Source organism: Camponotus vicinus, unplaced genomic scaffold, assembly GCF_025532165.1.
Source record: "Camponotus vicinus isolate PSW18456_S1 unplaced genomic scaffold, iyCamVici1.0 SCAF_8, whole genome shotgun sequence".
Lineage (NCBI taxonomy): Eukaryota > Metazoa > Arthropoda > Insecta > Hymenoptera > Formicidae > Camponotus > Camponotus vicinus.
The window spans coordinates 7,094,248-7,106,858 of NW_028141980.1; positions in this window are offsets into that span (position 1 = coordinate 7,094,248).

The window sequence follows — 12,611 nt, forward strand, 5'->3', positions numbered from 1 at the left end:
CGGATCACGAGGGAATGTCGTGCCTGCCGCCTCAAGACGGTCCTAGCCCCCGCTGTGAGTCGAATCCCTTCCTCTCTAAGGGCCTTGACCCTTCGATACATCTCGGAGTGGGTCTGCCCTAACAGCTCCAGCGGGGGGATTCCCGCCAGGACCGTCGCTGTCGCGTACGCCGCCGTGCGGTATGCTCGAGCCGCCCTCAGCGCAATTATGCGCTGCGCACGGCGCATCTGTATCTTGATGCGCCGTGACGCGATCACTGCGTCGGCCCATACAGGCGCACCATATAGGGCGACCGAGTTAACTGTATTCACATACAGGCGGCGTACCCTCCCCCCCCGGCCCACCAAGGTTTGGCAGCAGCCGCGATAATGCACCGGCTGTTTTTATTATCTTGGGGACCGTTTGTGCGAAATGTTCGCCGAAGCTCCACGCTCCGTCCAGGTGGAGGCCCAAATACTTAATGTGGGCACCCACCTCGATGTCGTCACCTTCCACTTTTACAACGCCTCGAGGAGGACGCCCCAGAGAACCATCGTGAAAAAAGATGGCCTCTGTCTTATGGGGAGCCACCTCGAGGCCCATTCTCCTTATGGAGCGCACAACGCAGGCCACACCCAAGTTGGCCAACGCCAGTGCGTCGTTCCATCCTTTCCCCCCGGCTACCACTAACGTGTCATCTGCGTAGCAGATGACGTGGCAGCCGGGGGGGAGTGTGGTACGCAATACCCCATCGAATCCGAGGTTCCACAGGTGTGGGCCCAGCACAGAGCCCTGTGGAACCCCGCAATACACCTCTCTATCACCAAGGGACCCCTCTTGGTCCCTGTAGATCAATCTCCTGTCGCGGAAGTACTCCCTAATTATTGCCTTTACATAGTGAGGGACCTGGTGTTGATCCAGACCCCTCCCTATCCACCTCCAAGGCAGGGTGTTGAATGCGTTGGCGATGTCCAACGACACCGCCAACGCCACCCCGCCTTCCCCAACAACCTTATCCGAGAGGGCCCTAAGACGACTAACCGCATCTATAGTAGAACGGCCCTCCCGGAAACCAAATTGGCCATCGTGCAATCCACTTTCCTTCCGCGACAGGAGCTGGGCGAGACGACCGGCTATTATCCTTTCAAGGATTTTGCCCGCCTCGTCCAGCAAACACAGGGGTCTGTATGCAGAGGGGTCCCCCGCCTCCTTCCCCGGTTTCGGCAGGAGGACCAAACGGGCCTCTTTCCATGCCGTTGGGAAGACCTTCTCCCTCAGGCATCTATTATATAGGTGCCTGAGGGGTTCTCCCAATGCATCACGGGCAAGGGTCCAAATCTTACCCGCGACGCCATCCGGACTGGTCTGTCTGTCTGCCTGTCTGTCTGTCTGTCTGTCTCTCTCTCTCTCTCTCTCTCTCTCTCTCTCTCTCTCTCATTCGCTCACTCACCTGTAATTTTTTTTTTTACGAGAGAGGGGAAAATGCATTTTATGCATACCCACCGACCGATCCAGTGAGTTATGTGGGACTCGAGTACCAAGTCGAATTACCAACTCGGTACTCCCTACCCACTAAAAACCCCTCTCTTTTCACGAATTTCCTTTGACACACTGTCCCTCTGACTTCCCGAGATCTGTTTTCACATAACGTCAAAAAATAGTTATTATTACCTTGTTCGATGACTTTTGATGTATTGCTGTAATTGCTTGAAGGAGAAATGAATTTTCCGATAGATCGTACGTTCTCAAATTTAACGTAGATATCACGTTGCAAAAGACAAGAAATCCACACTAAATTATTAACTAAAAGTTTTTCTTCTTTCATGAACTGTATTCTTTTATAAACTTTAACGTAATCACATTTATTTACTCACTCGATGAGACGAGAAATTTACTAATGACTCTGTCACTAATCACTATTAATCACTGTCGAATAATAACTGTTGGCGATTAAAAATCACTCGATGAAAGAAACACGCGCGGACACGTTACTACACGACGCGACGACGCGACAATGCGACGATAATTACTCGGCGACTGCAAGCAGTTTTTTGTCATGGTAGGTTGCGGTAGGTTAAGGTACTACTGGCACTATCGAACGCGATCATGTGTTCGATTGAAGAATGCGGTAAACATAATAAACATTTAACATATTAATATTATTATTATCATGAATGTGTGTGATATCCATACATCGTATGATATCTATTTAAAAATTAATTAGATTAAATAAGTGTTTTTAAAATATTTATTACTTTTACTATTATCTTAAATAAATATTTAATATTAATATTTTATATGATAATAGTAAAAGTAATAAATATTTTAAAAACACTTATTTAATCTAATTAATTTTTAAATACATATCATACGATGTATGGATATCACACACATTCATGATAATAATAATATTAATATGTTAAATGTTTATTATGTTTACCGCATTCTTCAATCGAACATATGATCGCGTTCGATAGCGCCAGTAGTACCTTAACCTACCGCAACCTACCATGACAAAAAACTGCTTGCAGTCGCCGAGTAATTATCGTCGCATTGTCGCGTCGTCGCGTCGTGTAGTAACGTGTCCGCGCGTGTTTCTTTCATCGAGTGATTTTTAATCGCCAACAATTATTATTCGACAGTGATTAATAGTGATTAGTGATAGAGTCATTAGTAAATTTCTCGTCTCATCGAGTGAGTAAATAAATGTGATTACGTTAAAGTTTATACAAGAATACAGTTTATGAAAGAAGAAAAACTTTCAGTTAATAATTTAGTGTGGATTTCTTGTCTTTTGCAACGTGATATCTACGTTAAATTTGAGAACGTACGATCTATCGGAAAATTCATTTCTCCTTCAAGCAATTACAGCAATACATCAAAAGTCATCGAACAAGGTAATAATAACTATTTTTTGACGTTATGTGAAAAGAGATCTCGGGAAGTCAGAGGGACAGTGTGTCAAAGGAAATTCGTGAAAAGAGAGAGGTTTTTAGTGGGTAGGGAGTACCGAGTTGGTAATTCGACTTGGTACTCGAGTCCCATATAACTCACTGGATCGACCGGTTGATATGCATAAAATGCATTTTGCCCTCTCTTGTAAAAAAAAAAATTACAGGTGAGTGAGCGAATGAGAGAGAGAGAGAGAGAGAGAGAGAGAGAGAGAGAGAGAGATTGATTGATTGATTGATTGACCTTTATTAGCTTTCTCAACTATTTGTAGTATACAATTTTAAATTACATTAAATAACATTAAATAATATATATTCCTTTAACATTCGCTTAAATGGTTCGATCCTATCACAATGTTTCATTTCGGCTGGTAAATCATTATATAATTTCACTCCTTCATAAAACATACTCTTTTGCGCACTTCTTGTTCTGCGAAATTGTATTGCAATATCTCCGGCCTGTCGTGTTTGTCTCTCACTTACATTTCCTACTATTTCTAGTCTATTTCGTAGCTGCTCTGTCAGCAAATTCCTTACAATCTTAAAAATAAATGAACATACATTATAGTATAGCCTCTGTCTTACGGACATGAACTGCAACGCTTGCAGCATATGTTCCACTTTGGTATACCTATCACACTGTAATATAACCCTCATTGTCCGATTTTGCGCTACTTGCAATTTATCCAGCTATGTTTCTCCCATATTCATTAACAACGTTGCACAATATTCGAAGTGAGGTGCTATGATTGCCTTATATACAATACATCTAATATATGCCGATATACAATTTCCTATTCTATTTAAAAAACTCGTCTTCTTTCCTATCTTTTTTAACATATAGCCACAATGATCTTTAAATCGAAGTTTATCATCAATAATTATTCCTAGGTATTTCATTATCTCTACTCGTTCTATCTCAGTTCCGTCCAAGCATTTCAATACAATATTTCCTTTCAGTTCCTTTCTTACACTCTTAACTATCACATATTTCGTTTTTCCTGCATTCATTTTCAATTTATTTGTATTCATCCATTTTTCTACCATATTAAATGCCATATTCATTTCTGACTCTAACTGCTCACTACTTTCACCAGGTATATATATTAATGTATCATCCGCAAACATTTTTATACTACATCCTTCAGGGCAAATTTTAATTATATCATTAATATATACAATAAATAACAAGGGTCCTAGTACAGATCCTTGCGGCACTCCATATTCAGTGGCAATTAATTTAGACCATTTATCGTTGAAACGAACCTGCTGCGTTCCATTATTTAAGTATGATTTTAACCATTCTAAAACCATCCCTTTAATTCCATATTGATATAATTTTTCTATTAATCTTTTTCTATCTATTGTTTCGAAAGCTCGCTTAAGATCCATAAATATTACTCCAACCATTTTTCCTTCGCTAACTATTAATTTCCATTCGTCAACAACAGTTTGAATTGCCGTTTCACACGAATACTGTTTTCTAAAACCTGATTGATGTTCTGTTATAATACTATTAGATTCCAGATACATTTCAATTTGCTTCTTTACCACTAATTCTAACACTTTCTCATATATATATATATATATATATATATATATATATATATATAGAGAGAGAGAGAGAGAGAGAGAGAGAATGTATGTGTTCGCATGTGTGTCTGTATGTGTATAGCGACCAGCTGATCGCAGCAGGCGCCCCGCGTAAGTACCCGCGTCTGACGGTGAATCGCGCCACCCTTGCCTGCCTCTTGTATTCGACCCGTCATACGTTAACTACTTCCTTTAATAATTCAAAACTACGCTTCAAATCAAATTATGGTAAAGGAAAAATTGTCTTAGAATGGTGTCAGGAATACGTCATTTCACAGACAGAAGGTTTTTCGGGATCGCCCTGTATATCAAAAGATAATAGTGTTTGTCGAGTTAATATAATATGACATGAACAATAATTTGCCACATTAACATTTATATCACAACAATTCAGTTCATCAAATATATTCAAAAATTAAAACTTTTTAAGTAAGATATATTTAATTCACAGGCTTTCAAAAGTTGCTACATTGGAATTATGCAACTCTATACGACCTTACGTGCAGGAAGGTGTGAGAGCAACGGCAATTCCATTGGAACTGAAAGTAAAAAATTAATACAATTTAAATAATTAAATATAAATAAATATTTTTTATAAATAAATAAATATATATATATATATATATATATATATATATATATATATATACAGGGTGTCCTAGACCACCCGTACACCCCTTTTCTTTCAAAAACTAAGCATTTTAGAGAAAAACGTTTTCGACAAAAATTGTATGGTTTTGAGAGGAACATAAGATGGTGTCATTGGTTTGACCTTGGATGGCATCGTTAAGGTGAGATCAAGGACACCTTTAATTTCTTAAATGGAACCACCTATTTTTTATTGCATATTCTTATAGCTTATGTCGAGAGCTTTCCAAAACACTATAATAAAGTATTTTTTCATCAAGTACTTTTCGAGTTATAAGGCTTGAAATAATTTCTTAATTTTACATAAACCATAAAATATCTAGTAAAATATTCATTTTTCGATTAACTTACCTTAATACTTTTATGTACAAAATAATGAGAGGAATCGATTGGTGTAAAGAAAACACATAATTGTTTTGAAAAAAAAAAATGTAATTTGCAATTAACAATTCAACCAAATTCATGTGCCACATGACGCACGCTAGTTCCAGGATTTTCATAAAATGCTTCCAGAATCCTTTCTTCATCTCGTACACGAAGACGCACTGCTGGACCGGTTATCCCGATATTATGCACGACACCCAGTTTCACATAATTATTGCACAACAGTAATATTGTACGTCCACTTGGTTTTCGTACACGCCCGGGAAATCATTCCACATAAATTGCGGCCGCGCGATAAGTATTTTCTCCGGCTGGCTCGTATGCCACAATCATATCCGTATATTCCTGCAGAGTACACTTCATTTTCACTGTTAATTTACTACGTGAACACATGATTTTTACTAAAACTGTCTCAGCTCTCACAGGCTGTTGCCAGAGTGCATACGCCAGCAGCATGCAACTACAGCTGAGCGGACATGTGAGTGTAATCATAATGCGCAAGCGCCGAGCTCACACGTACGCTTACACTCGCATGTCCGCTCAGCTGTAGTTGCGTGCTGCTGGCGTATGCACTTTGGCAACAGCCTGCGAGAGCTTAGACGGTTTTAGTAAAAATCTTGTGTTCGCGTAGTAAATTAATAGTGAAAATGAAGTGTATTCTGCAGGAATATACGGGCTAGCGGGAGAAAATACTTATCGCGCGGCCGTAATTTACGTGGAATGATTTTCCGGGCGTGCACGAGAGCCAAGTGAACGTACAGTTTTACGAGTTGTGCAATAATTATGTGAAACTGGGTATCGTGCATAATATCGAGATAACCGCAGTGCGTCTTCGTGTACGAGATGAAGAAAGGATTCTTGAAGCATTTTATGAAAATCCTGGAACTAGCATGCGTCGTGTGGCACATGAATTTGGTTTTTCGCGATACGCGGTACATCACGCTTTACGTAACGCTTACGCTTACGTGTAACGGATTACGCTCGTATCATTACCAACGTGTGCAACACATTTTATCGAGGGATTTTCAACCACGGATCAATTTTTGTGAAGGTACTGTCATCATCAATTTTTTACATTTACGATACATTCAGCGTACAGTAAAATTTTGAACAATTTTCACAAATATTTAAATTGAGAGTGGAATAGGCCTATGGGGGAAACCACTATAAAAAAAGCGCACCATGCTATCTACCGCAAGGTGGTGTGGAAATGATAGCGCATCATTTTCTCGCCACTAAAAGGACGGGTCATTTTTCGGCACGGTATTGCGATATATCGCCCGCCACCATCATGTCTCGGAGAGCGATCCGCCCATCGCTTCGCCGCGCGCCTAGTATAGGATTACAGTGGGACGACTCTCGTCGCCGCGCGCTTCTACTCACGCAGATTGGCCGATATTCTTTATTTAATTTTTCGTTAATTATTGCGAATATCACAAAACAGTACAAGTCCTTCCTTCTTAATTTGAGCCAAACCTACCTCCTTACTTCGTATGGGCTAAAATTTCCATGACTCCCTGTATAATGTAATATAAAGTAGTTATTTTTAATTTTTTGTTATTAGAGTAATATTAATTAATTGATATTTTATTTAATTTATTTCTATTTTAAAGCTTTTAGCAACCTTAAGTTTGTTAAGTTCGGGATCTTATCAGAGGAGAATTGGTCAGGATTTTTTATCTTGTATGTGCCAAGCATCAGTTAGTAAAGCGATACATGAAATTGTTAATGCACTGAACGCCATAATGTCACGATGGATAAAATTTTCTACTCAGAATGATGAAATTCAGTTTGTCCAGCAACAGTAAGTTGTAACTTTTAACTACATAATATTTTAAATATATTGTTATTCTTAAAAAGAGCATAATTTTGCTATTATTTGTTTTATGTTTTTCAATTTGATCTGAGGTATAAAAAAACTTAAAATTTGTAAAAAAAATTATATGAACTTATATCATACTTTTGTTTTGTACAAAACTAAATTATATATTTACTTGATTAATACAAATTTCCCAGGTGTGATAGGAGCTATAGATGGAACGCATGTAGCGATTTGGCCTCCTACAAAAAATAGGGAACATTTATATATAAATAGGAAGCTATTTCATTCTTTAAACGTTATGATTGTAAATACAAATTATTATTATTATTTTATTTATTAATTATCTTCTTATGAAAAACAATAAGGTTTACGAATATTTATGAATTTCAAAACACATATGCCTTGTACAATACAACATCTAGTATTCTTCCACTGAATAAGAAAAGTGCATTTCGAAATTCACAAATATATTCGTGAACCTTATTGTCCACACGACTGCATATACGTACATCTTTTCTCACTGTGCTTTTTATTTATTTTATATTTTATTTACAGGTGTCTGATTATTATTGCAAAATATTGGCTGTTGTTGCAAATCATGGTGGTCGTACACATGATGCTAGAGTATGGAACTCATCCCGTTTATGGAGGCACATGTTAAATCAATACGAAAATGAAAGAAGAAATGTGTGGCTGTTAGGTAAGAAAGTGTGATTTTTATATATTAATATATAAATTATAAAATTCTTTATTCTTTATCTACATAACATGAAAAAGTGTGAATCATTCAATATTCATTCAGAATTACATATTATAATTGAGATGATTCATAAAGTTATGTTATAATATAAATTAATTTTTTTAGTGTATGCTTGTGTTAGTATATTTAATTTCTATAATTTATGACTTTAGGAGATTCTGGATACCCATTGTTGCTATTCCTCATAACGCCAAAATTAAATCAGCCACCAGGGTCCCCAAGTGCTGCATATACGGAGAGTCATGTGAGAGCACGATGCTCTGTAGAAAGGACAATAGGAATTTTAAAAGGAAGATGGAGAAGTTTGCGTAAAGAAAGGGCGTTACATTATTCACCAGAATTTGCTGGTAAAAGAAATATAATTAATTTTAATATTTTATAAAAATTATATTTAAATTTACTATAAAATCTTGTTATTATTTTTTAGCACTCATAGTAAATGCAACATGTGTTTTGCATAATATTGCTAAACAATATAATGTTGCGGATGTTGAAATATATTTAGATGACGAAGATATTAATGAGGAAAATATCGGAATAGATAATGTACCTCAAAATATGCGCGCCAGAGGACATGCAACACGTGAAGCGATCATTGAGAGATATTTTACATAATTCCGTAAATTGGTATAATCTGTAAGAAATATTTATTATATTATAAAAACCAAAAAATACATTTTTTAAAATTATGCGAATAAATTTTATATGAACAAAAACACAAACTTTCTATATTTATATATATTGCACAAAATCATATAATATTTCTTATACTAACAATATAAGTTCTTATACTATTGATTCTGCAGACTGTGCCAAAATATATTTTATTTCTCTTAATTGGGCTAAAATATTTCCTTGCATCTTTAATGTCTTTTTCGAAGTTTTAATTCCTTTTTCTTAATTTTTAATTTAATATGTTGTACGATAATTCATGAGTGGACTTTTCTGCAATTTGAAGTAAATATTAAGTAATCCAATAGTAATATATATAAAATATTTTTTTTTTAGATACCTTTTCTTGTATTATTTATTTGTATAAATGTATTATTTTTCTTGTTTTTATTAACTTTTAATGCTGATTTTGGTGGAACATTTTCTATATCGTCTGTTAGCGAATGCGCGAGAATAGACCGGGAAGTGAGCGCGGCGCTAGAGAAAGAGACTCCGACGAGGAAAGGAGAAAGCGATAAGTCTCGATATATATCTATGTACAAAAGTCTTGTCCTTTATTATAATCTAGTTAAAATTACACTGTCTTTTAATTTAAACGACGAAATGAAGATCGTAAAATTCAAGCTAAATTTTTAAATCCGCAAGCAACGGAGAAGATCGATATATTCCACAAGCGACGGAAAGAACGTTTTTGATAACAGAAAGCTAAATGAGCGCGTCGGAGACTTTTCGACAAAAGGCGCAGTGCTCCGCGATCGCGTCAATTTATACTCAAGCCCTTCTCGAAAGATCCCGATTTTTCAAGAACTCGGCGGTTACTGAGACAACGTTTAAATTGAATGATCTAACGGGTTATTTGTTGTTGTTAGATCTTTCGAGAAGGGCGAACGCTGTTTTTGGATTTTCGCTGACAAAGCGATATCTCGCTACCGGCTGCCAGGGGCGCCGAATGAGTAGTCGGGCCCTCGAGTCTCCTTTTTAATGGAGTACAATTACGCGAGTCTTAATGAATTTTTTAATGCTCGACGTGTTTCGAACATTCCGCCCGCCTCGCCGAAAGCGTTTGGCGAAATTAGGCTATTTGGGCAGTGGATGCGCTGCATGCAATAGGAGAATTTATTTTACATTGAATATACATGTGAATATATCGAAAATTGAAGCTTTAATTTATTTTAAATTTATTACTAATTATTTTAAATTTATTACTCGCGAGATCGGATCTATTACGGTTGAGGTCCGTAATCCTCGCTGCTGTTGACGGGTAGCACTACGAGTTTTACCACCGGTCGTACGAACTCGGAAGCTGTGGTGCGCACGGTGACGACGCGAACTTGGCCATCCTCTCCGGGGTAGACCTTCGTGATTCGCGCGAGTGGCCATTTCATTGGTGGTGTGAGCTCGTTCCGGAGGAGACATAGTCGGCCGACCTGGAAGCCCGCCTCTTCGCGCAACCACTTGGGACAGTGAGTTATGGAGTGAAGGTACTCCTTCGACCAGCGCTCCCAAAAGTGATCTCGCATTTTTTTGCAGGAGCTGCCAGCGGGATAAGCGAGTCGCCGGTTGATCCAGCAAGGACGGCTCGGGTACGGCAGTCAGGGCGGCTCCCACCAGGAAGTGTCCGGGCGTCAACGCAGCTAGATCCTCAGGGTCGTCCGAGAGCGCCTGCAGTGGCCGCGAATTTAGGCACGCCTTGAGCGAGGAGAGTGCTCATCTCCTCGTATGTTAGTGTGGCGTCGCCAAGCACCCGTCGAAGATGGTGTTTTAACGACTTGACGGCGGCCTCCCAGATACCACCGAAGTGCGGCGCTGAGGGAGGGTTGAACTTCCACTCGATTTTCTCGGAGGCGAGTCTGTTGATGACCCAGTGACTTTCGGGGGTGCCAGCGGTGAAGAGAGCCCTCAACTTAGAATCGGCTCCCACGAAGGTGGTTCCGCAGTCACTTCGGAGACTGCGACAGAGGCCGCGGCGAGAGACGAATCGTCTGAGAGCCGCAAGGAAGGCCTCGGCCGTATAGTCGGAGACCACTTCAAGGTGTACGGCTGGAAGCAAGGCAGACGAAGACCGCTACGAATGCCTTGTAAGAGCCGGTGTCCACGCCCTTTGGTGGTGCGGAGTTGAATCGGCCCGGCGTAGTCGACCCCGGTGTGAAGGAAGGGCCTCGCAGGTATCATGCGTTCTCGTGGAAGGTTGTCCATCAACTGCTGTGGGGTTGCCGCCCGCCATCGCACACAAATGAGGCATCGCGAGATAGCCCCTTTAACGATTGCTCGACCTCGTGGAATCCAGTATCGCTGGCGGATTAGAGACAATGTGAGCTGCGTTCCGCCATCCAACGCTCGTCGATGACAGTCGTCCACAATTAGCCGGGTGAGGTGCGAGTCCTTCGGCAGGAGGACGGAATGACGCTCGTCGTAGGCCAAGATGGAGTGCTTAAGCCGGCCACCAACCCGCAAGAGGCCCTCAGGATCTAAAAAGGGATTAAAACGGACGAGTGAGTTTGATTTTCTGAGCGTAAGACCCTGACTTATTAATTTTAATTCGGCCTTGAAATTTTCAGATTGCACTCGCCGGATCCAGGAAACTCGAGCCTCCTCTATCTCGTCAGCAGACAGAGTCGTTCCGGGGAAGCGCCGGCGAGTGACCGCTGCACGACCTGCCTTCACGTTCAGCCACCGTCGGCACCAGGCTGTTATGCGCAGGAGTCTCTGCAGGGAGGAGAAACACAGCAACTCGGCGGTCTCGCTCGTTGGTGCCGCTGTTGCTTCGGCGTGGACTCGGGTGCGCCTCTCCTCCTCGATGTTATGGCTGATGGTAGTCGGCCACGCAGCGGTTTTTAACCTTAGCCAAGGTGGACCTTGCCACCACAGTGGGTGACTCAGCAGCGCCCTGGGAGAGAGACCACGGGAAGCGCAGTCGGCTGGGTTGTCCTGGTCGGAAATGCAGGACGTGATGCCACGTAGCCTGCGGGGTTGTCCTCTGGATCTCGGAGACGCGGTTCGCGACGTGGGTTTGCCACCTGGTTGGGTGGCCGCGAATCCAGCCCAGCGTGACGGTGGAGTCCGTCCACAGGTGAAGTGGTGCGGCTAAGTCGAGGATCGCCATGGCGTGTTTGGCTAGGCGGCAGAGAAGGACGGCAGCGCATAACTCCAAGCGAGGTAACGATACCTGCTTGAGTGGTGTGACTTTCGTTTTGGCGATGATTAGGCTGATGACCTATGAGTCGTTTAATTTTGTCTTCAGGTACACGACGGCGGAAATACGCGCGTTCAGAGGCGTCGGAGAAGCCATGGACCTCGAGGTGTGTGCAAGAAGGGGCCAGACTGATCCAGCGAGGTACTCGGATTTGCTCGACCGGTATCTCAGCATGGAAGTCGACCCAGTTTGATGCGGAGACATCGTCGAGCGGGGCATCCCACTCGAGTCCTTAGAGCCAAGTAGATTGGAAGGCGATCTTGGCACGGACCACGACCGGCGCCAACCAGCCAAGAGAGTCGAACAGTTGCGCCACCAAGGACAGCACGGATCTCTTGGTGACGGACGGTAACGCAATGTGCCGGGTGGCGAAGGAGAAATCGTCCGTAGCGGGGTGCCACTGCAGCCCCAAGGTGGAGTGAGCCTCGTGCGGTCGCCAGTCACGGATTTTGCGCTGCAACCGATGCTCCAGCGGGAGCCTGAGATTAGAGCCGAGTCGTTGGCCGACCACTTCCGGAGAGGAAAGCCGCTATGCAGATGTCACGGACAGCTGCTTGCACATCTCCCGGGTCTCCGTGAATGTCGATGCTCCAGTCAAGATGTCGTCCA